The 27,153-nt window shown below is 42.0% G+C and overlaps 1 protein-coding gene across 3 annotated transcripts in view; it reads left to right on the forward strand.

Annotated features, from left to right (window-relative positions):
- LOC308192389 (uncharacterized protein) overlaps nt 1-26,856 on the forward strand; it is a 58,053-nt gene extending 31,197 nt beyond the window's left edge. The window contains exons 2-4 of one of the 3 annotated variants that reach the window (XM_080585945.1): nt 22,746-22,909; nt 23,434-23,595; nt 25,386-26,856. The gene's annotated coding sequence lies outside the window, so the exon portion shown is untranslated. Of the gene's footprint in view, nt 1-6,970; nt 8,421-22,721; nt 22,910-23,433; nt 24,714-25,385 lie in introns of those variants that run through there. The other 2 variants (XR_013948770.1, XM_080585950.1) reach the window with 2 other exon arrangements.
- Nucleotides 26,857-27,153: the final 297 nt, after the last annotated feature.

A 27,153-nucleotide genomic window follows, 5' to 3' on the forward strand; every position in this document is an offset into this window, starting at 1 on the left:
CACAGAGCTGTTTGCATGAAGCATACCAGAGCCTTAAATCTGGCTCAAGAGAGAGGGTTAAATGAAAAGATGTAAACTGCAGTGAGGTGTTACAGCAGGATTGATACTGCCAGTCTGTATCCTTGTGCTTTTTTTGGGGAGGCCAATAGAGGAAATGCTAAGGTTATAGAGCAGCTTACAACATTGCCAAGAAGTGGCTCTGTTTTTCTGAGGAAGTAAAGGAGCGCACTCCTCCCTTTTTTGGTTTTATTGTGCTGCAATCCCTTCTAAATAGTTTTGTCACACAGAGAAACCGAAGAATATTTACCTCCTCCCATCTTGTGAACCTTGCAGGGAAGTTGCCATCCAAATAAATGTTGCTATCCCAAATAAACCTTTTAGCCACCTTGTGACCGAGCTCCAAGGGCTTCTGGAGAAGCATGGCACTTCGGTGGGTGGGATGGTGTTATCAGCGAGTCTGTGCTGCCGTTAACCAAAGTGAGCCATCAGCTTGCTGGGACCATGCCAGCGCTACTTGCTGAGGTGGGTTCTTCCTGGTGGCACAGAAACCACCTGGCGTGGGGACACGGCACTGCAAAGTACCCTGAGCATCTGGGTCTTGAGCATCATGGCTTGAAAGCCGTGTTAGTGATACCACTCCACAATTTCCTCTGTTGGTGATGTTCCCCAAAGTGCCAGAGAGAGAAACACGTATGATCCTGCACTTCTGCTCTGAATTGTTACTATTACATGAATTGCTGCTATCATTTTAGTAAACCATACTTACCCTGAAGTCTTTTTTCTCCCCAAAATAGTTTTGCTACAGGCAGGGTCACTGAATGTGTGATGTACTGAAACAATGCTGTATTTCCATTCCCCCACTGTGAAGTCAGAGGAAACGAGCTTTCCCAAGGGACTGAGATGAGGTCAGGGAGAAATCATTCTTCTTTCAGTTTAGTGGCTTTGTGTGCTCTTGGAGCCAGTGTCCCAAGCATCTCCTGTGAGGCTGAGCGAGAGCATCTGCAGACCTGGCTGGGACGTTCTTTGGTCCTTTTTGGAGCTGGGAGAAATGAGAGCAGGTAGCCAGCTGCAGGAGAGGGCTCTCATAAAGGATTCAAGGCCACTTAGAAAGGTGGTTATTCTATGGTTGGTTCCCTTTTCATACCTAGAAACTAGAAAACTTCTTAAGGAGGAATTTGGAGATTTTCTACATTTGCCAGCCACCTGGCAGCTGTACCGAAACACTGCTAGGGCTGCAAGCAGGCTGTGGGCACACCTGTGTGGGTAAATGTCCCCTGTGGGACAGGCTTGGTGAGTCCAACACCAGACTGAGCGATGGCCCTGCAGAGTCTGAGTCCTGCCACTTGCACTGGAGACTGGCCTGGGGGTTCCCTGCTCAGCTGTTCTCTGGGGATTTCTTCTCCAGATATGTAAACTAACTCAGGAGGGTGGCAGGCATGCTCTGCAGTCAAGGAGCCACCCTGCATGCAGCAGGATGCTCAGGAGATGCAGTGCTTGGTATCTCCACAGGTGTAGCTGTAAAAGAATACACTGAAGATCTCTAGGGAAGTCTAGGGCTGAGCAAGGAATGAGCTGAAATAGTGTTGGACCCTGACAAGTGGTTTTGTCAGTGCAAGACTTGTCCTGCTGCAGCTGTAGGAGCTGAGAAGCAATTCTGCTGAGAGCACAGCTGGCTTGGTGTGCCCATTGTGCAAATCTTGCCCCTTTCCTTTGCGTTCTGGTAGGTTTGGTTTAAGAATGGCAGATTACAGTTGATATCAGGGTATATGTGGGCTTTTCATCCCATTTATTTGTATAGGTTCTCAGTTACAGAGAAATAAATAAATCCAGTAAGCACACAAAGAAGAGTTTATCCTTCTTTGTTATGAGCTTTTTGCTATTCACATTCTCATGTGTCCTGTGTTTTTTGATGAACAGCCTTCTCCTTACTGTCTAAACAGGGAAGTGCCAGTACTTATTTATTTTTTAACAACAGTATTTAATTGTAGGCAGTTCCTAATTATCTACTGCTAATTTAAAATGGGAAAATGAAGTCCTTGCTTTGACAAACTGCCGGCTGAAGCCAAAGGGAAATGCTGTTGTGCAAGAACTGTGACCTGCTGATGATAAGAGATTTTTTTTTTCCTTTGCATTTTCGTTAAGTGTAGTATCTTCAGTGGCTGCCTTTAAAATCACACCTCAAATATATTGTCAAGCAGCAATAACACCAAAATATTTGGCTTGGCTTGCTTTGGTAGTTCCTATAAAAAGAGAGGGAGGATCAGGTTTTTGGCAGGTGAAATGGGTGAAATCATCAGTGCTGCAACACAGCTGGGGATCTGGTCCTTTGGCGTCTCATAAGGAAGAAATTAACTCTTTATTTCTTATCCCCTGAGGCAGGTCAAGCACTGCCTGTCACTATGTTGCTCTGTGAGTTTCAGGCTTTACTTCCCCAAGCTGCGTGCGTCTGCACTGCCGGTGGGATCCGCATGCACGCCATGCTCATCCCACTGCCTCAGTTTCCCTGCTTGGCCCTTTGATCCGCTCATCCAAATCCAGAGCCAAAGTGTTAGCCAAAATGCAAGCAAGCTGGGAATTTGAGCTCAGATACAAGTCAGAGCTCGCAAGACTGTGTTGGTTGCGAAAGCATCTTTCTTCTTGATCTGCAGGAGTGTTTTCCTCGCACTGTTCCTTGTGCAGCACCGACAGAGTCGGGATTGCTGTCTGTCAGGCGACAAGGGACTTGGCGAGCTGGCAGAAGGTATGTGATTAGAGAGGACCCTAGGGTAAGGCAATTCCCACAGGGGCTTATAAGGGAGCGCGTCCTGCTGAAGCAGCGCACTTTACTGGCTTCCAGTGCCGGGAAGCCCGGGCTGGCATCACCGCAGACGCTCCCCACCAGTGGATGTTGCTGCAGGCACATCAGAATTTCTTAATGTAGTGAAGAAGAAAGGGGGAAGAGGACAGCAGGGAAGAGAAATCAGGGGAAAAAAAAAATGTATAAAAAATTCACTACATAAATTAGCTGCGCTTCTTGCAGCAAAACTAACAGTTTCTTTTGAATGTGAATTCTGTTGCTTCTCTTAACTAAATGCCTAAAGGAATTGTATCACATAATATACAAGGGTAATTATTAAAAATGCATAAATAGTCTTGTAGGTACAAAAAGTTGCAACTTGTCTCCAGCAAAACATTAAAAGGTTTGCATATGTCAATGAATTACAGGCTGTTTGCTTTTAATCGCTGCTATTTTGGGAGTTCCTGTAAGGATGTTTTTAGAAGAAACACATTTGGTAATTGGAGGAGGCCGCCCCATTGTAATGGGCAGTTTGAAGCCCAAAGGAGGCCCAGCAAGGATTATTCAGGGTGTCTAACGGTTTTGGCTCTGGCTTTGGGTGTTAAGTATCGGCTAACATGTTTATGCCTGGCCTTCAGATGTCCAAACACAAAGGCTCTTTTCTTCTGCGGCTGGCAAGAATCCAGGCCAATCTTAGAATATTTGCCCATCCTCCTCTGCTGTATCCGACCCATCATTGAGGACAGTGTTTCTCTTGGAGTTTCATCTGAAAAACACTACAGCAGAGGAATGCTCACTGACCCAGAAGCCCAGTGACAAGAAGAGGGAATTATATGTGTATGAATGTCTGCCTTTGGGAAAAAAAGTGCACAGAAAGAGAACTACAACAAATCCAAAGTTTCTTTCCAAATTGAAACACCTGGATTTTTTTTTTTTTTTTTAAGAGTCAGAAGGGATAGGGCTTGCCTGGATATATATATATATAATATATATATATTTTTAAAGATGAAATACGGTATTATACTATATTAATGCAACCAGCTTACTAGTACAGCTCTGAGATTCAAGAAATATAACATGCGCATTTGTGTTCAAGAGTGCAGGCATCAGTTCAGACTGATGCTTGGAGATTATCCTGAGCTAGAATAATGTATTTATGACTAGGGTCAAAGGGATTACCCACATGAATAAGACCTAGCAGGATCAGGCTCCACTCTTACAGATGGGCATGAATAATGTGATATGAAAACAGACTTTTTTGGATTGTTTTCTTCAAGCTTATGTAACTAATTTCTGTTTCTGTTTTAAAATATATTAAAAGCATTTGATGCAGTCTTTAATATTGGTAAATACTTTCATTTTAATTCTGTATTTTGACACCAGTCCTATAGTTCCAGCTGATGGAAAAATAGTTGACTGTTTCTTGCAACCAGCTGGAGGCCAGTCCATGTTTCTAAGGCTTTGCATTACCTGTAAAATAAAGAATGACTAATATGAACATTGCAGGATCAGTCCCAGGGTTTTGTGGTCTGGATGCTCCAATGTGTATATTAGAAAAGACCGGACAGAGAAAACATGCATTTATCTAAACCCTCACATTTCTCAGTTTCCGTAGAAATGCACAGTATCTGTACATATCTTCTCAGCTTAAAGTCTGATGTGCTGCAATGAATGGTGATGATAGAATACAATAAATGCATTCTACTGGCAAAAAGATGGGAAAGAAAATGAAAGGTATTCCTAAGTCTTAATCATTGGCTTTTGTACTCATGCTTTGCTTCAATAAGTGCAACCCATCAACTGCTTACAAAATGCATTTAGTTATTGAGAGTGTTTGCATCCTGTCTCAATGTCCTTCTAGTCAATGCATTTGTTTTTATGACTTATAAAAAAAAAAACAAATGTTTTGATGTTCATACAACTCTGTCTCTCCTGAAAGAACCTCTCCTCTCGGTCCAGATCTCTGGCCAACACATTTCCACCTCCACACCTTTGGCAAGGAAGAACAGCAGGGGCAACGTTAGCCTGCAGAGCAGAGCTGGAAGACAGGTTGCTCTGACTATGCAGGTAGTGTTTCCAGCTCTGTTGTGCCTGCTTTCTCCCAGTTAAGAGTGATTTGTTAAGAAGACGGAATTGCCATCATGTAACACCCTTACACAACTTGTTCCCTCTCCCTCTGCTGCTGAAGCAAAGGCAAAAACTCCAACTGATTTCAAGAGGAGCAGGATCGGGCCCTTAGGCTGTACATAAGTGTCTGTGCTGGAAAAAAAAAAGTACAATGTTGGATGCTTCTTATAATATAAGATTAGATCAAATCCTTTCAGTGCCCTGAAGCTTTATACCTTAATGCTGGGCTACCTGTGGCAGATAGCAAGTGAATGCCTGTCAGCATAGATCATCCTCTCAGTGTTCACTAAAAATGTGCAATTCTCATTTTGCAGCATTTGAGATCTTTTTAAAAATGGAGTCAAGTGGGAATAGAATGTAACATCAAGACAAGTAGCTTCAATTTTTACCTGATCATTGGCATATTCAAGGTATTTTGTATATAGTGATGCTTGACAAGCAGTCAGTGGACAGCCAGAAAATCAGTGAGTTGATAGTAGTCTTCTCATCAATGTGAATGAAAAATGTATGTAGCTAGTCTGAGGGAACGGCTCACCAGGCAAACAAACTGCTGTTTGCAACACAGGCAAAATATGCTGGTGTTTATTGTGGGAAAGGAAACCACCCCTCCTGTCCCAGATGTAATATGCCCATGAAGAAAACCTTCTGTCTGGAGCATGACATTGTCCTGTGAGTGCTCAGTGCCACAGCAGCACCGAGGCCCATAGCATGTCTCCTTGCTGCTGGTCTTTGGGCTGCGTGACCAGCTCTGGGTCTCCTGGGGTCCTGGGCAGTGGGGACAGTGATGGTGAGCACCCATGGTCAGTCCCAACCCCACAGCTGTGCTGGGCAGCTGGGAAATATGGTGATTAGACTTGACCACAACAAAAGACAGCATGCTAAAGTAGCTACACATTAGGGTGTGTTGCAGAAGTCTCTCTGGAGAGTGTGCATGTCCAAATCTTTCTGGCTTTGGATGGTTCACTGGAGCTTCTCCTGGTGTAAGCCTCTGCTTGAGGTTAGAGCTTTGCCTTTTGTGTTTCACACAGTCCTGCCTCACCAGTACTTTTCTTTTCAGCAGAGGACAAATCTCCTAGGCTTTAGGCCACAGAGGTGAAATCTGAAGACCTCTGCCTCTTTCTCTGACCTGCATTTTATGTAGGAGTTGGACAAAGCTGAAATGGGACAAAGCATTTCCACCCCACACTTTCATGACCGGAATTTTGAGCCATTCATTTTTTTTGGAATTAAAGGCTGCTTTTTAAATAAGTAATATACAATAACTCGGTGAATACCAATTAAAAGCATATTTCACAAAATTAGACTTTCAGTTGCCTGTTCTGTTGAATATCAGTTGGTAATAAGCTTTCCTCATTTCCCTGAGCATGTAATTTTTCCCTTGAATTCTTGAGTCACTGCTTTGATCACTTCTTGATTGCTTAAAGGCTGTGAGTCAGTAATATTTCCCAGTTTCATTGTCACATCAAAGATCTTTGAGGGGCTTTCTCCAACAGAAGGCAGCCAAGGTTCCTGGTTGACATAGTTCATCACCATGCTGAAGTTATGCTACACAAATGAAAATAGGGAATAATGCATCACCTTTAGCCATTCGTGTAATCATTTGAATAATATGTATCACCTTCTTAAATGGGCCAGCTGCTACACAGCACTTTTTTTTTTTTTCTTGAATTTTTACACTTGAAAATATGGAGGGCAAACATTAAACAGGAAAGGTGATTTTCATCCAGACGTTCTGATGAATGGAAGCAAAGGCAGTTGCTTTCCTCTGTTTGCAGATTTCTGCACTTCCTTTATTCAGGCATTATGACATGAACAATTCTGGTGCTCAAAAGCCTCACATTTTCACAGAAACATCATTTAATGTGATAATATGCAAAGTATAACAAAAGCCCCGAACAATATAAATAATTTGTACAGTATTCAGACTTGCAGTTAGATACAGGAGTGCTCTCTTGAAATGAGCAATTCACGTCACACAGAGGCAGTTTGTATCACCTGAAATTGCTGATGTACCTCAACGCGGTAAGGTAGATCCTGATGCTCTGCCCTTGCTCGGTTTTGATTCAGGCTCCTTTGTGGAAAAACCCAGGCAGATTTTCAAAGAAGCTTTGGATTTCCAAAGATTTCCAAGACGAAGTTGAGGGCCACATCATGATCTTCACCTCTTCACCTGCAAATCCAGTGCAACCTCTGCCGTCCCTTGTGGTTTAAATCACGTGCTGGAGGAAAAAAGCCCTGTGGAGACGGACCAAAAGCCAGACAGGGTTTTCTTTGGCTTGTGGAAAGAGGTAAAACCTGTAATTTTCAATGCTGATGGCTCCTGTGGGGCTGCCAATGGTGTCTCCAGGCTTACATTTTTGGACACCAAACCCTGTTGTGCTGAAAGAAGGGCATTATGCCCAATCCCATCTGCACCATCTTCACTTTCTCCCCTTGGTCAGAGGGTCTGGGTGTGCACAAACACCCCTTTGGGATACTTGTCCTGCCTCCTATAGAGGGAGAAATGGCTAGGAAAGAGCCCATCTGGACACTGCTTTTGGGGAAGGGGCTTGCATAGGTATTACCTGGAAGCAAAAGTTCTGTCTGAGTGGGAAATGAAATTTTAGCTCTGAACAAGTGGCAAATTTAACTTCTTCAGGAGCTGCAATTATTCCCACTGTTAACTTCATTGCCATCGTTCCTAGAGCAAATAAATTACAAGGGGAAGGGATTTAAAGGGACACTGTCGCCTTATAGATCCTATGCTGCAAACAAACAAATGCCTTTACCTGTGTTACAAATCCCACCTTAATGTTATTAAAAGTGAAAGAATTTTTAAAAATCCAATTTACTTGTCACTCTTTCTGCTTTGTTTACTGGTTGTGTTTTCTCACCGTGGACAATAGAAATCAATGAAGTCAGATTTGCCTGTGTTTGAGTCACTTCCACTTTTAGGTTTTCAGGTTTAGGGCGGAAAGTTCAGGGGAATGGTTATTTCATCAAATGCAATTGTTTTCACTTGCAATTAAAAAAAATCAATGGCAACGTTTCTATTCGGGCATATGTTTTGTAAAAGTCTGCTTCTGTGAAATTTAAACTTTGGACCAACCTTGGCAGTGTCCTTTGAAAGACGTAGCTAAGTAAAACGTGGTGGTAATAAAAATAATGCTTTTCATTATCATGGTAGATGGGAGACCAGTTATGCAGCAGGACTCCATCTTTATAGATATTGCATAAATAGGGGATAAAATACAGTCAGAGCCTCTGAAACAAGGCATAGATCCACCCCTAACGAGAACAAGGATAATGAGATACTGATATTCAGCACTATGAGCCATGATTTCAGCAGCCTAAGAAACCCGTTCTTGTAGGTAAGATGGCAAAGGCTGTTCTACAGAGGAATATGAAAGCAGATAAAGCAGTAACTTTGCAGATATTTACATGAGATTCTTATAAGCACAAGGGGCAGCTTTTGATCAAAGGATATAAATCTGGGTGAATCTAAATGTGTTTTTTTCCTATGCTGGGTTTTCCTATTCTGTGCTACCGCAGGAGGGCTCAATTTAGGTCCTCATAATGGTATGCAAGACTTGCAAAATGTATCCCATATGGGGCATGCTCTCTAGGTAAGGCTTTCTTCTTGCTCCAGCAGGACTGAATTTTGGGGAGTTCCTGGAAGAGTGAATCACATTTGGCCTCAAGTCTTCATTTAGCTTTACTAAAGGGTCTCCATTTGTTACAGAGTAGTGTGTACTAATGAGATACTGTCAACAAAATCTAAATTTTAGTAAAAATACAGCATTTTAATAACTAAGAAATGTATTTGTTTAAAAACATACAGTCAGCTTGAAGAATTTGCGATCTAAAGTATGTTTTTATTCATAACAATTCAGTGGAAACTTCATCGATGCTAAGAAATGAACCTTGTGGTTTGCTAATAATTGAGAAGACTAACCGGAGTGCCCCTGCACACCCAAAAGACCCCCACTTCTTCCCTGCTGAAGTGAGAGAAATATTTGCACACAGAAATCTCCACTCTGCTTGACTGGGCACCACTAATAGGCTGGCTAGCGTTTCATGGATATGGACTACTCATGTACAGTGCGTCTGGAGTGTCACCTGCTGAAGGCAAAACCACAGAAGTAGGCTATCAGGGACAGATCAGTTCGTTTTCATCTTAGAGAGGAGATGAAAATCCCAAATCCAGGCTCAAAAGAATAGAAAATGTCAGTTCCAGAATTCCCATATTGACCATTGGGAGATGTCTGGATCCGAGTACTGCAACTTGGGCTCCTTCAGGACTGAGTTTCATTTGAAAGGAGCTGTGGTGTTTTTTTTTTGTGTGTGGTTTTTTTTTTTGTTTTTTTTTTTTTGTTTTGTTTTGTTAGTTTAAAAATACTGCGAGTACAGGACACCGCTTCCTCAGGATGCTGCCTGCATGCCTGTTGGTCACTGTTCCTCCTGAGGAGCTCAAGTTCTCATGGGCAGCGTCTAGTTACTACAAATGCCTGCAGTGTATTATTCCTTTCTCCTCCTTAATGTAAAACTTTAGCTTTGGAGGAAAGTGGAATCTGCTTCTCTAACATTTCTAAATCCCCTGCTGCCGCCCAACGACACCAGGCAGGGTGGCAGACCCTTGCCTGAGATCAGGTTGCCTCCAGGTGAGCTGGCAAATTGCTCCGAGGGCCCGGAGGGGCCAGGTCCCTCTAAGGCTATAGGTGTCATGGGCAGGAAGCTCCCAGACAGCAAAGCCTCTTGTACTGGCTGGCTGGGAGTTGTTTTTGAAGGGGGGGAGAAGTGGGGGATAAGAAAAGAAGACCTTGTAGAAAGTTCCAGTCTCTATTCACAAGGCTTGTGATAAAAATGACCTCGTGTTTTATGGTGCAGCAAACAGAGCTGAAGAATGCAGTCCTGGGGCCAAGGGAGAGTGTTTCTGTGATGGGTTAGAGACACTTGAATCACACAGTGGCTTATTTCACTGTTCTCTCCTATTCTTGACGGCACAGTGTTTAGAAAGGCTCTCTCCTAGTGGCATTGAGACGCTGAGTCTTTAGTGTGGATAACTCAGCTGCACTTTGCCATTTGTGCACTGCTTTTTGCTTTGCTGAAGGAGGGATGAGATCCTGCCTTTCAAAGACATCGCATAACCCATCTGTGTGTCTGTCTGTCATGGATTTGAGCTATGATACAAAAAGCCCTCAGGAGCCAAACTTGCTGGGGAATTATGCAGTTAATACAAATGCCGTCTTCTGCAATAAATGCTAGAAATGATTTGAAAATACTTTTATTTCTTTAAAAGAACCTGTTGGCATGAAACCTGTTCCTCCCCCAAACACTGTTGTTATTATATGCAGTTACTACGAAGCTTAGAGTGACCAATGTCACTTCTCCTCTCTGTCTGACACATTCAGAAACTTTCCCCTTCTCCCATTTTCACCATATAGCATCAGTATCTTCATCTTTCCAAGACCTCTTGAAAATGCATGGACATGTGAGTACCACCTGGATTGCCCAGTTTCTCAGCTCAGCTTCCATCCAAATCTCTCCTAGAAAAAAGAGTTCAAGGGTTCTTGCAGCCAGCTCCAGGCTCTGGGGCAGGAGATGATCATTTGCTTGGTTTCTTGTGAGTCTGGAGATCCAAAACCTCTATCAAAAGTAGCACAGTTAGGACAGAGCAAACACGGCTTTCGGCCCCGACATGTCATCAGGTGCGCAGTCCTTAGGGATGCTTCCAACTCCTTCAGTTTTAACTTTTTCTCACTTGGAGCATTGCAGAGATCTGCATTGGGGTGGAAATTGCAAAGCTCCTCTTCCTCAGTGAAGGCTTTCCTAACTGCTGGCTCCTGGCTCTTTGTCTGATTTTTTTTTTTTTTTGGAGAGGCCCTACCCTCCTGTGTAGACATAAGAGATTTCAGCTGAAACACAGGTCTACCCTTTGCTGTCTCTCCCCCCTCTTCCTGAGACTTAAGAGGAAATCGAATGCTGCAACATAAGCACGCGGGTTACACTTGTATTTAGTTCAATGGCCTCTTCTTTCTAACAGTTTACTTTGTCTCTTCTAATTCAAGCATGTCAGTAGCAAGTATCATATCTGTGACATCGATAATAAAAATCCCATTGTAAATGCCGGGGTGTCATTTTCCATTCTGCCTAAACAATCCCGAGCTTTGTACTTCCTGGAGTGGCCTCTGTCTTTCACAGGTGACATTTGCAAATGGGGATCTGCATGTGTAAACCACACAGCTAACCACCTCATTTCCATACATACAGACTAGCATTAGACCCCTCTGTGTCAGTGATGAGGCTAGTCTGGGGAAATTTGGCTGTCGTGTTTACGGCAAGTCCTGCTCCCCTTGGCCAGAGTGCCATCCTGGTGATGCAGCGGAGGCACATGGAGTGTGCCCTGTGAGGTACAGTGGAGCTTCATGCCCTTTGTTTCAAAAGGGAAACTGGGAAAACCATCCACAAGCTTGTGTCCTTTGACTCTAGAATGCTTTTCTTGAGATGCTTTGGCGCAGGGCACCAAGGCAAATTGATACCTGACTTTTGTGGAAAGAAGCCGATGCCTCCAGCACTTCCATCACCCTGGATGGAGCCTCTCTGCAGGCTCTCAGAGACATGGAAGATGCAGCTCCTGGGAGGGCAGGGTTGGTTTTGAGCCAGCCAGGACCTTTTCAGCATTGTCGCTGTGGTTCCTGCTGAGGCAGCACTGCAGCATCAATGCGGAAGGGCTGTGTTCCCTCCTCAGAAGAAGTGAAAGGTTTTCAGAAAACGTGGCCTCTGAAAGGCTCACTTTATTGAGGAGGGGGGTCAAAATTGTGTATTTCTGTGGTACGATTTTTAGAATTCTTCTTAAAATTATACCATTATTTATATATTCTTATAAAGCTCAGCAATTATTCTAAATATGCACCAATATATACCAAAGTAGGTAAAAAGGAATAATTATGAGACCATTTGGCATGGCTACAGCATCTGTGAAAAAGACATCTTTTATGTGTAACACAATTTGTCCAGAATTAATGAAAATATCCAGGGCTGGTTTTATGAAGTAATTTGTCACATTAAACAAAAAAAACCTAAGGTTATGTTGGACATGAAAAGAAACTCCCTGAAGGTCAAAGCAATTAAACATTGGAACAACCCATCAACCCAGAGGTCACTGAGGCCTCATCTAATGAGAACGTTCAAACAGAAGGAAATCCTGCAATCATCTCTACTCATTTCTTCGCCAGGTTAAATACCCATTTGAAGTCCTGGCGCAGTGCAGCCAATGGAAAAATTCCCAAGGGCTTTATTGGGACTGCGTTTTTTCCTGGTGTTTAATAAAATCTTTGTATTTTTAGCAGAACTGGAACAGTTATGAATTTGCATCTTCCATGAATTCCTGTGAGCCAATACACCTGCAAGGAACCTAGCAGTAGCATCTTCGATAGCTTTGTCTTTCTTCCTCTGTATTAATATTAACAACTAACATTTGGCTGTTATGCAGATTCCCATTTCATTGTTTTCGAGGGAATTTGTTTGTTCACAATCTGAAAAGAACTAGCACAGAAAGCAATTTTAGAAGAGTACAATCCAAAAGTAAGAGAATGATCATACAAATCTGGTAAGACTTTAGCATACTTTTAGTATTCAATCATATCTTTTCATAGTTTGGAAATCTCAGTAATAAAAGGGACTCATCACTAACAATCTGAAAATTTGTGTGCTGCCCTAACCTTCTAGAAGTAGATGTAATAAGATTTATAAATACCTCTACTTTAAAACTGATTTAGAAAAATGCCAGGTAAGCTCACACAGATTTGAGGAAAGAACTATATGGGTCAAGTGCTACACATTTCTTGTAAGCCCTGAATGGGCAAACTGTTTTAGAGCTGGTAATGACAGCAAGGAACAGAACAGTTCCTTGCCATTTCTTTCCTTCTGGGCTTTTCTGCCTTGGTGTTTTTGTTAACACTGCTCCTTTTTTTTTTTTTTTTTTTTTTTTTTTTATGGATATCTGATAAGTGTGGTACAATACTAGGTTGTCTGGTAATCATATTTTATAGGTTATAATTTCCATAGGCACTTCCCTGCTTTAGTGCAGGAGCTTTTATTAAAGACAAAGCAAGCCAAAAAAAGGAACCAATGCCTTTATGAAAGATTGACATATTTAATACAAGTTTATATTAGATAACAGGATAAAAGACAAAATGTTCTTGGAACTACATACCGACATCTGTCCATGTATTAAGGTCCATGTGATTCTATTTGGGGACTGGGGGTGAAACCAGTGAAACAGGTTGGAGTTCACTATGTAGTGATAAAACCCGCAGTAGTTTTTCATTTGGAGCAGGCTACGTCTTGATCCTGTTAGATTAAGAACATGCTTCATTTATCAGGCAAAATTTGGTATTTTGTGCTTTTTAGCCAAGTGGGATATAATGCATTCCTGTTTTCTACACTTGACTACTCATCAAATTTTAAATCATATTGAATAATAATGGTATTCTGTAGTGTGGAGGTGGTTTTGCAAGTAAAGATTTCTCTGGTAATCACGGATGCTGATGTTTTATCAGCAATCACCAGATAAGAATGGGAAATGGCTCAAAACACACACTTCATAATGATTCATCCAATACCTCACTAATTCTTTGCTGCAGATAGTGATATTGTTGCTCTAGCCACGTCAGACATCATTAATGTCTTGCTTTTCTTCAACAGTTGTTAAGTTTAAGGGTTCATTTCAATGTGCTTTCTTCAGCAGAACGTCAGACACTTGGAGGGTGGCGACAATGGTGATAGAGCTGTGTTGAAATGTTTCTTTTTCTTCCCCTCCGAAGTATTCTGGATTAGTATTCGTACTTACCACAAAGAGGAGAACAAGCACTTGGAGTTCTGAAATGCAATGGTAATAAGACATGAAAAAATATTCAGGAGTTGGAAAATTCAAAGTCTACATTCTGTTGTACTTCCAGTGTAAGGAGCTCCAACAAACCAGCCTCAGATGCATGTGACCCCCTCACTTGCTCAAAGGGAGGCCTCAGCAACCAAATGCTCTGCTCACATCATCCTCTATCTACTTTCTTAAAGGAATCAATTTTTAAACATAACACAGCCATTAATATTGTCAATGTTTAAAACAACTCAGCAGCATTTTTTTTTCCGGAGAAGCTGCTTATCTCCTGCCAGTGTTTCTAAGTGACATGAACCCATGGTCCAGACAGGTTTAAGGCAGTGTCAGTAGGGAAAGGGAGAAATTGGGGCAGTTCTGGAGAACTGTTCAGGTGTTTAGCTTTAAAGTGGGTGCTTCATAAGGCTAAATGGCAGTTCCCCCCCCCCCAAAAAATAAATAAATAAATCAGAAGGCTCCATCAGATTAAAAACAAACAAACAAACAAACAAATCAACCAACCAACAACAAAAAACATTTTGAACATTACTTTTTAAATGACTTTAAAAGATACTAATTAATAGTTTGCAGAGCATGACAAAAGGGTTAGTTCATATTCACTCTATCAGGCAAATTTAGAGAAGAGTGGAGCAGGACAGTCCAGAGTGAATATATCCATTGCACTGTGCTAACCTTACTCTACCAGGGATGAACTTGGCCACATCAGTGGCAGAAGGGCTCCTGCCTGATAACAGAAAAAGACAATCAAGGAATGTTTCTTTCCCCCAAGAACAGCTTTCTGCCCCAGATATTGCTTCTCAGAAACATGTCTCAAGAGGGGGCATTAACACTGCTTGTCATCTCCCCTTTAGATGTTTGCAGTGTATGCATTTTCTTCTGAGCTGGTCTTGTCTGTTTTCTGGCAGAAAAAAATACACACTTTTAGGGCATGATTATCTATGGTTACTTGAGGAGAAGCATTGCTTTCTGGTTAAATAAGTCCTTAAAATAAGTCCTTAAATAGGTCCTTAAATAGGTCCTGCCCCAAAGACCTTGTGGAGATCTGTGTTTTCTGGGGCTCCCTGTATGATCCACAAGGCCTTCTCCTTTCCCTCTTTCAAATTTTTCCTTCAGAATTTCTTTGCTGAGATTGTGAGGCCATGCAAACTGAAAGGATAAAGTTTAAATGAACACACAGTGACACCTGCTTTAAACCTAGTCTGGACTTTTCACCTGTGTGACTTGTTTTTCTCTGGAAACGACAGAAAAGGAAAGATGGCACACAGTGAAGGTGAGGGGTCCCCCTGCTTTGCAGTTCATTACAACCCAGTATGCAATGTTTCTACATCCTGTATGGCTAACTGAGGAAGCATCAGCTCTGGGGACATGTTTGGGGAGCATAAAGGGGAAGGTGAAGACTTTGAGAGAGGTTCTGTGTGAACCACAGAGGAGGAGACACCTCGAGAGCTCAGTCTCAGCAATGCAGTCCCAGGGGCAGAGCGTGAGGCCAGTGGGAAGCATCATGTTCTGGCTTTGGTTTTCAGTGGGCGGGTATGGAAAGAACTGTGAATTTTAACAGTTTCCTACCACACTAGCACAGCCCAGTTCATCCCAGCTCTTTTTTAATTTTCTTATTTTTTATTTTTTAATTTTTTTTTCCTTCTTGAATAATAAAGTCCCCTGTAAAGGGTATTGAATTTAACACGTGCCTGTAGAAAGGGCTAATAACGGTCTTGAATCCAGGCAGAACATGAGTGCAACCCATGCCTCAAATATTGACAGACAGCAAAAAGTGGTGGGCATCCAGCCCTCCAGGAGGAATGGGGGAACCTGCCTGCTTTCAGAAACTCTCCTCCTCCAAAGTGGAGGAAAGATAATGGGATTTTGTACTAAGCATGGGACTGCTAATAGATACTTGTCTTGCTGATGTTCCTTTATTGAAATTATTACTTGTTCCATCTTACATAGAAGCAAGATTAAAAAAGACCTAGAATATTACTGCTTTATTGGAGCCAGAAATCTATGCAGCACCAGGAGAGAGACAAGGATCTAACCCAAATTCCTACCTACAATTTGGAGGGGAGTACTAAATTGTGTTTTCCAACAGATACCACTGGACAGAAGAAGTCTTAAGAAGAAGCCGACTTTCTGTTGACAGAGATGGACACAGACATTGAATGATCTCAGGGCCAAAACTAAAAGACGAATGTAGCTGGATCAGCAAAATGTCATGGTTAATAGTATCAAAAGCAACCAAAATAATTAAAAAGCAATAGGTCAGCCACATTGCCACACTCTGATGACTGTAATAAATAATTAAAAATTCAAAACAATGCAGCCTCAGTATTATGGAAATCAAACTGGACTTTAGGGAAATTTTTTGTGACTAGATGGTCAGGCACACGATCATCTTCCCCTTCATCCCCCCTGATATCCTTTTCCAAGGTCTTAGGAATGGGAGGTGAAAGAGAAGGTGATAATTCAAGATGATTGGGAGACAATGGTAACTTATTTATGATAACTGAATAATAGCAGCACAATTCAAAACAGATAAAGCAAAATTACAAATAAGCTGTAGGATTATTCATGTTGAAATAAAAGGACCCAGCACTCACAGAGACATTGATTGTGCTTAGGGGTATTTTGGGTCTTAATCATACAATGCTTCTACATGGACTTAATTTACTCCCCTTAGCTCTGAGAATGTCAGTGGAGTGACTCCAGCACATCAAATTACGTCCGCCTAGATTTGTGCAGGATCAGGCTGTAGGGTACGACCAGAGATGACCAGAAAAGAGAGATGGGATATACAAATAATTAAAAGGTGACAGAAGAAGACAGCGAAATTTTCTGCAGAAGTTTCAGAAAGGAGTTTTGCTGTGTAACGAAAAGAGCTCTTGATCAATTTGAAACAACTTAATAGGACTTGAAGGCTAGCTAGTCTTTCGCCTTCTTAAAGTGACAATGTCAAATAGTTTGGATGCACTGACATCCTATTATACTATATAGAACAAAATTGTCATTTCTTTTTGTTTTATTTTCCTGTATTCAGTTCTGGAAACACAGAAGTCTGAGTATCCCATGAAGGTGGAATGCTGAGCCACTAACATCAAAGACAGCATTACCACTGACTTGCACAGTGCCTGGTGCCTTTCCCTGCACCAGAGAGCAGTTAAATTAGGACAATTCCACTGACCATCCCATAAATACAATGCAAGAAAAAAAACATCAGCAAAGCAACACAGAGCCAGTACAGGCATTATCATTTGAATTTAGTAGCAAACAAATTAATAACATGTCAGAAATAATTTAGGGCACGATTACACCTCCAGACCTGATGGGAATGTGGTGGTGTGGACAGGTGGACCACACACCAAGTGGGTGTTTAGCTGCTGGCCATGCCAGGGTGATCTTCCTGCAGCTCCCATGTACAGGAAACAATTTTGGAAGTCTGAATTTATTTATGGGATTGAAAAAAGCTGCCTGAGTATAGAAAAAATTAGGTTGAATAATGTAGCTCCCTAACATTTGTATAACAATACTTAGTTTTCCTCCTCACCAAGGGCTGCTGTGTTATCCATGTAGTGATTCTGTTTCAGATTCACATTTCTTTTCGGCTTAAGCAAGTTAAGTTTTTTTTTTTTTCTTTTTACGGATTTTGTTGAGTATTTTTCAAGTCTCATCTCATCCTTCCATATTTCTGCCATCCACATTTTTTTTTTTTCCTGCTGGCCTTATATAAGCTTCACTTCCCTTTTGTAAAGAATCTATCTGGCTCAGATTTTCCTTTTAACACTTTCAGTTTTACTAGGCTATTTGACTTCTGGCTCTTGCTTTATTATTAGTTTATATTATGGGACCTTGCCATCAGCAGCTGTGGTCCAGTCAGTGGGCTGAGTCAATGTATTGCCTCCTTCTACCTACCCACCCACTTTTGCTGCAGCATCCAGCTGCTGGTGGGCTCAAACTGCTCTGCTCCTGGGGTTGTGCTGCTCTCAGGTCTTGGGCTCCACTGACTTCTCTGCTGCCCATCACAACCAACACACAACAGCATCGTAATCACGGCATGGTTTCCTAGTGAGGTGTATGAAAACTACCTTGTGGCTGTGTATAATGCATACAACAAGAACTGGAGTGTATGATGCGCGTCTGATTCACAGCCCCAAATTACTGACCCTTACCTAACCAACTCTACTAAGTGCTTTTCTGGTACGAAGTGCCTGGAGGCAAAGGCCTGGAGGAAGAATTTAGGCTTCCAGTGAGGGAGAAAAAAGAAGATTATCTGCTCTGTGAGTTCCTCAGATATGCAAATGAAGACTAAATGTGGCTAGGATATGACCGGGCTGAGGTGTAGAGGAAAACAAATGTGAATAGAAACTCCCTAGGAGGGCAGAAGCTGGAAGTCATTTCTCAGGCTTTTTGTCATAACGGCATCCAGTCACCTCAGTTGCAGGTCATGATGCAAATAAATGCCACCTACCCTATCTGAGCTAGTCTTGGGGTACGTGATACTGGCCACAGCTCATCCCACCTCCCCACTGCTCCTTGCCTGGGGAGGACAGTGCAGAAAGTCCCAGGTCAGAGTGTTTTTGCTGTTGGGTGGGAAGTCAAATGCCAAATTTCAGGCACAGGAAAAGCCCTGTGGAGGAAGTTTGGCCTTTCCTGGGACCTGGAAGGAGGAGAAGTGGCAACATCCACTGCTTCTGAGAGGCTTCCTCATACCTTCCCTAGGACTGACCCTTCCTAGCACTGGGGCCCTATGGGCAGTAGGAGCAGCTGTGCCTGTCCTATGGGTCAGAGCAGCTGCTGGGGCAACGTATACTGCTATCAACAATCAGTAAGCATGGAAGAAAGCAAAAGATGCATTTTGACATATACCTTAGCTTCTTCCACTGAGATTGTCAAAGGAAAATATATCAAAATCCTTTCTGGTCTAGAAGTCACATTAATCAGTACTTTCCTTGACATTTCTTGGTGCATAAATCCAATTTAACAATTTATCAGTAGAATGGAGGAGTTCAAACATCTCTTAAACAAAATCATGATTTATACAATTATTAGTTTTGAATTAAAGTTTAAAGATAGTAGAGAACAGAAAGGCATAGGACCAGATTTCATGTTTGCTGCAGTGGCAACCATTGCAGTGATTCCACAGCATTCAGTCAATTCATACTTTCTGGTAATTTGGTTAATAATCTGATTACTGATAGATAGCACAATGTATTACTCTTACTGAGATCTTGTACATCACTTCTCAGCTATTAGATCCCCAAATGCATACTTGTCACTGAAGATCCTGGCTATGACTTTGATGTCAGCAAATCCATAATGAAACCAAGGCTTCTACAAAGATTTCGGTAGAAACATGTTAGTCTCAGAGCCATAAGACACAGGAGCCATAGTAAGCACAGTGGATCAAGTTCATTGCTGATATTGATGATGGTATAAATGGCAGCTCAGATAAGATCATGTGCTGGTATAAGTAGTGAAAAGGATAACATACTGATTCTGAGTCAGATAACCTGTGAAGCTTAAACTAGCAGCTATCAGAAGAGGGCAATGCACAGATAACAGCTGAAATATCCCCTTAACCAAGATCTTTTCATGTTGCAACCTTTCCATGCCACCACTGGTGCAGGAAGAGAGCATCTATAAATATCACATTAAAAAGTTATTGCTGGATTTTCTGTTGCAAAATAGGAAAAAAAAACAAACACGACAAAAACAGTGGAGGAGCAAGGCGTTAGTGTTAAAACATCTGGAGAGGTCACAAGTCTGCTTTCTGCACATGTTCCTTGGTTCTCCAGCATTCTATAAGATATTCACCTATACAATTTATTCACTTTGGCAGCTATATAAGGTCTTATCACTTATTGCTATTTTGCCACTTTACAGCTGCTGTAGAAATTACACCAGACTTCAAATTTTGTTTAGAGATTTAGTTGCTTAATTGTTTTTTTATTTTGCCTAAGAAATTGATTCATAGGAAAATATTGCCACACCTTTCCCCCTGTCTAGCAATCTTATCCACAAATCAATTCTACTAACTTGTGATTGCATTTTATTTAAAGCAAAATGATTGGATGGAGTTTTGATTTAAGGAAAAATAGCAAGATAGGGAGAAATCTGATGTCTTGCCAATAAAAATCAATTAATGTGGGAACAATACAGATAGAATCAGAAAAGCTCCAATTTGTCCTGAAACAGGTGTACCAAGATGCAGTCAACCTCAAAGCAAGTGGTTTTACACCTTTTTTTTTTTCATCTCTGGTTTTCAGAAAAGGTACTTAATGCAAGCAAAGCTAATTAGTTGCTCTGTGAGCTCTGAGATTTGCAAAAATTGATTTTCTATTTCACTGTGTCTCCTGGCTGGACCCGCTGTGTCTGCTAGGGCTTGAGCAACGAGCAGAGTTTCTGCAGGGGCTGGGGCAGTCTTCCCTCTGGGGTGGCTGTGCACCCCGTAGCTGCCTGCCCAGCTAGGGCACTGGTAAGGTCTGTCTCCACCACTTGCCTCTCTTTTGTTAGAAACATTTAGGAATTAGGATGGCTTTGGACATTGAGAATTTCTACTGGGTTCATCTGAAATTGCTAATGAGTTCAGAAGAAAGGTGGGGTTGAGGGGAGGTAACATGTCTGTCTCTCTTTCATACACACATGCACCAATATGTGCAAAGCCAGCATGACCGTGCAAGCCTTATTATTTTCTTAAGCAGCCAGATTCAGAAATTCCTACTGATTGCTGCAGAGCTCTAAGGCAGGAGTGTTGCTAGATATCACTGACAGGTCAGCTGGGTTGATGCTAGAGTTACACTGGGAGTTATGCTAAATGCTTTGAGTCCTGTTTTACACGGGGCATCATCCATGTGAATTATAAGGAGCATTTCCTGGCTATGCAGCACCAATCTGCAGGGACACAAAGGATACGAGCTGGAGGAATCAGGATGCATGAGCCTGGTGTAGAAGAGAGTGTTCCAGTTGCAATTTTGATAACTTTGATGTCATATTGCTTCCAGATGACACCAGGACCAGGGAACAAGAAATCCAGGCAAAGAAAGAGCGTGTGGCTCAACGGGTTAAGTAACAAGCAAAAGCTACCTCTGCCAAGAGGGTGGTGAATGAATGAGCGCCGTCCCCCTCCACGTTCCAGCAGTGACCAGGATTCCTTTCCCAGCCCGCCCCCGGGATTCCTCAGGCAGGAGGAAAAGGGAGAAAAGCAAACCCTTTCTCCTGGCTGGGCGCAGCGGGGTGCGGAGCAGCAGCCCCCCGCCTGTGCTTCCCTGCCACCCCCATGCTGGCATGCAGCTGCTGCAAGGGGGTGAGCCGCGGCTGTGAAATGCAAATCTATTTGCAAGGCTCTTGATTTCACCAAGGAAAAAACAGAAACAAAAAACCAAACCAAAACAAACAAACAAACAAAAAAAAACCCAAAAACCCCACACAGAATCCAAGTGAGGAAAGCCACGTGAATGAGAGATGCTGTACATCCGGGTTTGTTCAAAGAGAAAAATGAATTGAGGTTCCTTTGAAAATGTGGCCCTCCTATTTCTTTGAGCAGGAATAAGAAGTCAGTGGCAGCCAGTAATACTTTTCTAACCTTGTACCTTTGGGATTTCAGCACATTATGTGAATTACCCTCACTTACCTGTCTTAAAACAGATCTCTGCAGATGACAAGTCCTATTTGCCTCATTTTGGCGTGGGGAGCACTAAGTATTGGTGAAGGGTTTTGCCCAAATCCTCCAGCAAATCCGTAGTAGAGACAGGAAGCAGAATAATTTGATCAATTAATCTGCCTGCCCACATTTTATAAATGTTTCCTTTTACTCCAAAGGACTTCAAAGATTTGCATGGCAAGGGACATTTTCTAGGGCAATTTCTAATATCTCAAGCCCACTTAAGTGTGCCGTACCTCCTGAAATCAGAAGACCATCCTCAGACTAGATCCTGTGTGGAGCTGTCCTTGTTTGGCTTGTGATCAATAACTCACAATAACATTTGGACCAAGAGATTATAGACATTAATCTAGCTTCAGAACGATTTAAGATCATTAACCCACACAAGAGAAAGACAGTGTATGCCTTTGCAAATGTAAATCAACTTTAAAATTTCTTTTTTGGATATCTTTTAAAATCTCCTTTATCCCTTCCTGGGGAAGAAGAAGGTTCAGCAAAGAGGACATGGTCGGAAATGTATTCCTCTCTGGTGTACTCTGTTGTCTTTGTCAGCTAATCTTTTATGAATCTGCTGTAGCAGCTCCACAATTCCTGCAAAAACTTGGCTTGCTCCTTTGTTCATATGGAAGTCCTTAGTAGACTCTGGTGATAAACAGAGTGGGATGCCAGCTAACAGCCAGTCATACCAAACATAGTTTTTGGGTTTTGTTTGATGGGCACCCACTGATATATAGTTTTGATATGAAGTAGAGGAATAAATATGAGTGGAGTCCAAGGTTTGGTCTTTGTGGACCAATGCTGAAAGTGCACCTTAGTGATTTTAATCAGTCCTGTTGTATTGTATATACTTTTAATTTAAACCTAGGTCACAGACCTGTATCTTCTCAGAGGTATATTCAGGTCTTATCTGGAGACACATTTGTGTCCCTCAGCTGGGATTAGGCATACAGATTTACAAGAGGTCATGTTGGGTCAAAATGGTCCAGAAGAACGGTTTGCACCTGCTTCCCCCTGTTAGCAAAAGCCCAGTCTTTGTTATACCCCTTCCACTTCCCCTCCTTCTTCCTCTTCCACTAGCATATTCTGGACAAAATTACTGCTGAGCTTTAGGGCATTGGGGTAAAATTTGTATTCAGGGTAATCCAAAAAATTGTTCCTCCTGCTGCGGACATCCCACTGTATTGGCTGGGCTTGACACTGCTTTCTCTTCAGCTGTTTCTGTTTGACAAGCAGGTGTTACCAGACCTGCAGGAAACTTATTCAGGAATACTGAGATGTTTTCTTCCCCCCATGGTGGTGGGACACCATTGTGTCAGGCGCCTGGCGGTACCAGTCAACATGAACCGTGTGGGAGCCGAGGAGATTTGGTGCTGACGTATGGTGCTGGGGCTCACCTTATGGTCACCTCCTTGCACAGAAAACAGGATCACTGCCAGAGGAAGAGGCCCTGGTGCCGAGCTGTGGGTACACAAGGAAGGAGGTGAGTGCAGGGGATGCGTTCCCAAAATGTTGGGAATGGGCTGGCACGTCTGGCTGTAGAGGTGCAGCTTCGTGGAAGATGAGAGAGCTGCACCTGCTTGCGGGAGAAATAGATTTGGACTAAAAGACACAAAAGAGCAAATCGTAGAGAGGCAGAAATCTACAGACAGAATTATAGATATTGCTGAATCCCCAATGCATTTTTAAACTTCATTTTAAAGGGAAAACAATGGAAAAAAGCCTCAAAGGCACATATTTAAGTGTTAGTTTCACAGTAATACCTCCTCAGAGATCTGTCTTTATCACTGCTGAAAGGAGAAAGCAGAAAATGGAATTGTTTTTGTTGTTCTATCATGTTTGTGACATGACGAAGATGTGGAGTTCTTCTGCCTTTTGCTTTTCACCTTGTTGAACTGCTGTCAGACTTCTGTAAATCGTTTGCACCATAAACAAGCTTTGTAAGCGAAAGGGCAAGTGCTGAGAAAAGCCAAAGGCAGAGATTTTATATTGAATCTTTTCTTACAGAGATAACTGGCTTCAGAGTAGACCAGGTTCACCTAGATCCAGGAAGCAAAGCCAAGTTTCACTGAAGACCACAGCAAAATGAAGCTGAGACAGCAGCAAATGGACGAAGACTGAATGTGTTGGTTTGAATTTTATTAAAAAAAAAAAAAAAGAAAAAAAAAGGTATGATAATTGTGACTGAAGGGACTGGGTTTTGACCAGAACCTACTGCCTTGTTTCTCTGTGGCATTTCAGCCACAGATGTGTGACAGAGAAGCTCCTGGAAAGGCAGACATCCCTTGCACAGGAATACTGCCTGGAAGCTGCCTGCTGCTGAGATCCACGGCTGTCGCTAATCCCCACGTAAACTCGGCAAGGCGGTTTGCCCCCCCACACCAGTAATGGGATATCAAAATAGGGAGAAAAGAGAAAGTGTTTTGCTTGCATACGTGACTATTACAGTGTCAGTACCCAGCACAGCATGCAGCTTTGCTCTTTTGGCAGGGAGCCAGTAGAAGAAAAAGGCATCAGCACAATTTAAAGCATAGCAATGACAGGCTGGGATAACCTGGTACCTGCAGTGAGCAGCGCTCGAACCAGTGAAAAGCGAGGGGCACAGCGAAGGAACCTGCTCCTGCTCCTGCTGTATCTTGCTGGGTATTGCTGAGCAGCAAAGGAAAACCAGGGAGGTGGGGCCACACAAATAAATGCATCTTTAGCTCCCTGGAGATTGTATAACTTCAGGTGCACCTGGTTTGTGCCCACAGTCTCCTTTTTGCAAATAGGATACACCTGAAAGATGGGCAACAGTATTTAAGGAGCCTGAGAATCATAACTGGGCTTATGCAACTGTGGTTTTAATACAGTAATGAACTCTAGAGAATGTTATAGACTTCCAAAATGTAAAATAGACATCAAAAAGCACGGAACCATATCTTAGGAAGTAATAGAATGGATATAAAGCCTATAGGTTGTATAAACCCTTCCCCAAACTTGCCTTGGTGCCTCACATGTTTTTGACTACCCCTGATTTGCAACCAGCGATGACTAGTGAGAAATATGGAGCCCTGCCCATGGTGGATGAACACAAAGTCATCCAGAGCAGGTGTTCCTGTAACTGTGATGGGCCAAAAACCAGAGAACGCTCAGAAGATGTTAAATTTCATGTTTCATATGTGGTTGGGGTGCAGGGCTAGGAAGAAAAAAAACAATAGAAAGGAGAGCTGCATTATTCCTTACCTGCTTCAAAGTTTGGAAACTTCTGGGGGAAGACTCTAGTATTCATATACTAACTGATAAATGTAAGCATGTTTTACAAAAATATAATTTATGTTATATTTTGAATTGGCCTAACTACAGGCATTATTTTGCCATGTGGCTCAGCAGGCATTTGAAAAATTAGTAGGACTGAACTTCTAGGTTTTCATTCTAACATCCAAAAAAAGTGGTTAAGCAAGTATCTCAGCTATTGACTTTCATGCCCAGGGATGAACAAAAAAACATTGGGAGAAATATTTCATGCGTTTAACTGGTGTACCATGCACTCCTGGGAATTCTGCCTATGGAGAGCTTAATACTTCTGACACTGGGGATTATCCAATGAAATCCATTTTTAATGTGGAACGTGGATGAATTCTGTGGTATTTTCCCCTTCTTTACTGAAGGAAGCTGAGGAAAGGCCAGCAGAAGCTCTTGCACCTGAGAAAGGTTAATGGTAGGATCTTGTCAACTTCTGCTGATGGGGCATTCAAATGCAGCTCACAAGGACAAAGAGACTGCTTCTGCCTAAAACAAACCCATTTTTCCTACCTGGTCCAGAAAGGTGAGATACATACAGATCAGCTTTGTCTGGTGAGGCTGATCAGAAGGTCACACAATTAAAGGACATGCAGGTTATAGAAGAAAGGTTTTCTCTGGAGCTGCTGGGAAACACAGGTGTAAGACTGACTGAGCATCTCCCATTCCCCCCACAGACAGCAGGGCACCATAGTCTGAAGGAGGTGTCGTGCGGGAGCAGAGAGGACTGAAAGAATCTGGTTTGCAGCAGAATGTCTCTTCAAGCCAGTGGACAAGTTGAGGAGGAAATAAACCAGAAAAGGAGAAGAGAGGGATTCTGAAGATTTGATTTCTTCAGATACATACATTTCTGCATCACTAAAGACAAGGCAGTGTGATTTTGGATCCCCTGATTATTTCATCCAAGTTGAATCTCTAAGTGACAAGGATTCCTCTCTGGAGCTGTCTGCTTCTTGCCATGCACTGAGTATGCTTAGACAATTAAAGTTTGGCAGAAGGAACCTCTCCTTCAATATTCCTAATTTTTCCCTCAGAGTAACAAGCCTACAGTTTTCCTAAGTGAAACTGGCAGTCTGAATCTTGTCCCCAATGTGTTTCTTAATTACACCATAGCTGTTAAGCTGTAGTAATGTTCCTTGCAGAATGGTCTGAAATTAAAGCTAAGAATAAACTCAGATGGTTTGCTGAAGTAAAGCCTAAGTATTACTTTTTAAGGCAAAAAAAAAAAAACCCAACCCCTTTTTTTTCTGAGGCTCTAATTGGTTATGAAGACTACAATGTAATGATGATGAGATAGAAATAATTTAACTTCTGACCCTGTAAATGCATATTATGATTGGCAATAATTAGTTTTGGATGCCATGTGGCTTGAGGATGCTCTGGTGCAGTGCACTGATGTCCACTTTGTTCACACAGGTACCTGAAGTGCTGTTACATCTTGTTTCCACAAGTCACAACTTGCTGCAAGGGGAGAGCTCAGCTCGAGCCCAGGGTCAATTCTGCAGCCACCGGTAATGCTAAGAAAAGGCTGGTGGGAGATTAGGCAGAAATGCACATTCAATAAAGTCAAAAGGATTTTGTCTCCCTAAAGGTTTGGAAGCAATGAGTTTGTAGATAACTCGATGCCTGTTTGCCCTATGGACATCACTCTTTAACTTTCACTGAGGCAGAGCATGCTGTTATCCTGTAGACACCCAGTGAAGCAGACGAGAAGGATTTTTCAGTTTTTCTGGCCAGATCTGTAGTACTTTTTTTAGGACAGATCTTCCATGAAAATCATACCAAGTTCAAGGTTATTTTTAATAGTGGCTTTACAGTTTGCCAGCTACTAATGGTATTTCTTTGGATGCCTCCAAAACCATCCCAAACCATTATTTTCAGCCATTCCTTTAATTGTCTGTCTAAAAGATCATGGCTTTGAAGACAAAATCCCACAGCTTTACATCTTCTTGATCTTTCTTTAACTGTACTTGACATTTGGATTTTTCTGTCTCAACCTTATGCAACTGAATTACCTGCAATTTCTTTTAAAATCAATACCTTTGATAACTTTCTGTATGGCTTAAAACTCAGAAATAAATTGATTACATAACATTTTAAAGCCAATTTAAAGCTAAAGATTAAAATAAAAGTTAGAATAATTAATAACAGAATAATTCCTAAAATATATTTCCTTTCCTAGCCTTGCCTTCTTCCCCTGTTTCTCCCTCTCCAGACAAGGCATACCAAACTAGTTCTCTCAACAGAATGATATTTAACACAGAGCATTGCTGTCAATAATTTATGTACAGCAGAGTTTCCTGAAGAGCCAGATATCAGACCAGTAACTAAGTCTCAGAGATTTTTCAGAATGTCAATTTCAAAGTTGATTTGCAAACTGCATTTTGCTTTAGAAATGCTGAACAGACTTTCTCAAAATCCACATTTATCATTACCAAGACATTC

Source organism: Anser brachyrhynchus (genome assembly GCF_964034855.1).
Source record: "Anser brachyrhynchus genome assembly, chromosome: 3".
In the NCBI taxonomy this organism is placed as follows: Eukaryota; Metazoa; Chordata; class Aves; order Anseriformes; family Anatidae; genus Anser; species Anser brachyrhynchus.